The sequence below is a fragment of the Crocuta crocuta genome, unplaced genomic scaffold (assembly GCF_008692635.1).
Source record: "Crocuta crocuta isolate KB4526 unplaced genomic scaffold, BGI_CrCroc_1.0 scaffold178, whole genome shotgun sequence".
In the NCBI taxonomy this organism is placed as follows: Eukaryota; Metazoa; Chordata; class Mammalia; order Carnivora; family Hyaenidae; genus Crocuta; species Crocuta crocuta.
The window spans coordinates 1272099-1275071 of record NW_027532855.1 but is presented as its reverse complement, the minus strand read 5'-3'; positions in this window follow the sequence as shown (position 1 = coordinate 1275071).

The window sequence follows — 2973 nt, the reverse complement described above, 5'->3', positions numbered from 1 at the left end:
CTTTCGGGGGGGGGGGGGGTGCAGGGACAGAGTTTCAAGTTATCTAAAGTCCAACCAAGTGTCTGTCATCAGTAACTGTTGTTGATTTTCCAGTCCGAACAAAAACAAAACAAATGCATTTTCGTCTTCAAACAGCAATGCATAACTGGAAAGAGTATTAGGTTAGGTTTAGAATAAAGTGAGATAAATTCCTGTTTCCATTAAATTCTGGCCTTGGAATCTTGGAAAAATCCCAGAACTTCTCTATACCTCATTTTCTTTGCCTCTGAGATGGAAATGTCACTTGACCTGTCTACACCATGAAGCTGGTGTGACAGTCATTTCGACCATGTGTGTGAGTGTGAAATTGCTTGAAGTGACTTGGTGTAACCCCCTCAGCACACTGTAATGTATTTCAGGACCTCTTCCAATTATGCTTGGTACCAAGAGGTGCTTCATAACCAATTGCTACCGTTGGTACCATTGTTATTATTACCTCATTGTTATTACTTATTGCACAGCAGCCCCCCCTATTAACTATACTGAGCTCATACCCAGAACCTACATAGTTGCACCCCTTGTAAATCAAGCTCCACACTGTCCTGAAGCCATGAAAAAATATTCACTGTATGACAAGATGCTTTAATGCTGAACAACAGTATATGCTGTATGGTTCTAACCTAGCTTAATTCTTTAAGTCTGTATATGTCCACCAAGGAAAACACCTCAATGGTGCTAATATCAACCTTTCTCTGAGTGTGGTTACAGAAGATTTTTATTCACTTCTCAATACTTTTTTTTATATTTTCAAATTTTGTATCATGAATATCTGTTCTCCTAGGAATCAGAATAACATGCAAGTTGTGTGTGTGTGTGTGTGTGTGTGTGTGTGTGTGTGTGTGTGTGTGTTTTAAATCTATGGGATAAAAATCTGGAATGATAGGAAGAGTTATGTCAGTTCTTCATATTTAACTATCAATATATAGTGACTCCCTTCGAGTATGTGGGTTTTCAAAATGTCACTAGATTTATGACTTCATGCCATTTGTGTCAGTATAAAGTCTCTGCAATGATTAGAACACTGTGAATGCTTAATACACAAGAGTTCAGGAAAGATTTGGCAAAAGATCAAATCACTTTATAGAAGAAGCAACAAACTTAGGGGGTTGGGCATGACTGCCTTCTTCTTTTTATGAGAAATAGATTATTGATGGAGTTTGGAATTGGATGGTTTTGTGGTGGGAAGATAAAAGCTTTCAAAACAGGCTTGGCCCTATTTAGGATAAAGCTGGACAGAAAAATCATTTCTATGATCAGTAAAATTGCCCAATAGGCTGAGTATTACAGACTCCAGGCCATAAGACCTTGTCCAGACACATCCCCATGCGTGTGTAGGCAGTACACGCCTTTGGCCACTGTGCAGCAAGAATTAACTTCTAAACTCAGCCCACGCTTGTTCACCTGGCCTTCACCCCACCCAACACCCACTCCTTCAAGGTCTGGTCTGGGTGTGCTTGGGGTTGTTAATGTATGTTCAGACATAAAGCAAAACCTATGAGATAAACAGTGCTTTTATCCCCCACTGACCTTTGTGCAAAGCAGCCTGTACCATCAGCACATCATCTGGAACCAGCACTGGGTCCCAGCTTCTGGGCGATAAGCACTGGATAATGTAAACATTATGTGAGGAACATGTGTCATTTACAAGTCCTGAGCAGGAAGCAAATGAATCCCCTGTGCACAACTCCTAATCCACTTATCTCCTGGACCACCACAAATGAAATCATCAGATGTAGACTTACATTTGCAAACTCCTCACACTCAGGTTTGGAAACCATATCCACTCTCATCCCAAAGCAAAGATGTTAACCCCCTCTTAGGAGAAAACAGCAAGTGTCTTCAGATTACTGGCTTTCTCCAAAGGTTATTATTACCCAAAGAACGTGGAGGACAAACTTTCAGGTCAGACTGAAAGTTTTAGTCTGTTGCCTTTTGTTTGGGTTTGTCTTATGTTCCCTGTTCCTCTGTCAGTTCTAGCAGAGCACTTTCCACAGCCCAGCTTTGGAGGCAAGCCTGAGGTGATGATTCCAGAAAAGCTGTGATCAAGCATGATTAGGAGGTTTAGACAAGAAACACCTCTAGTGGAGCTGAGTAGGCACTGCCAGCCCCGGGCTATCACTGTGTGGAGCCGTTGAAAATGCCATGGATGAAGCAATAACAATAACACTGAAGTATTCAAGGCTACCGTGTGTCAAAGGCATAGGCTATGTCTGGTTGTATTCTAAGTACTTTATATAATTCATTTCACTTAACACTCTGGACATGCAGGAAGACAAGCACTGCACAACATGAAAGGTGGGCAGAATGCCACTGATGACTCTTTTAAAGAAGTAGCTGCTAAAAATGACTCCATGCCCACTCCCATGTGACCTATACAAGCATATCGGAAAAATGAAATGTAATATAACACAGGTTATTGCTGTTAGAGCAGTATTACAAATAACAAAAATCAGTTTAAAATTCTAAGCCCAGATGAGTTTACTGACGTTAGGGGCCTCAGATGGTCAATTTCAGTATTGATGAAAGGGGAGAACCCACCACCATGAAGAAAGAGACTGTACGTGAGAAAGGTTCAGAACGTGAACACTGGGGCCAGACTGCCTGGTCTGAATCCCACTTTGCACTGTTCTTGCTCCCAGACTGGAAGTGAGTTGATTAAATTTAGGAATCTTGGTTTCATGTCTATGAAGTGGGGCTAATAACAGTAGCTACATCACGGGTTTGGTTTGAGGGTTAAATGAGGTGACATTCAGATGTAATGGTATCACGCAGTTGGCATACTAGAAGGCTCCAGGTTCTGGTTTCCCCATAGAAACACTAAGTAAAGTAGACACAGACTAAAGTAACTTTATAGAAGACTTGGAAATCAAAAGTCTATAGCAACCAAGCAGACACTCAATCAATAAAAAGCCACACTGAGAATGGTAGCAATGT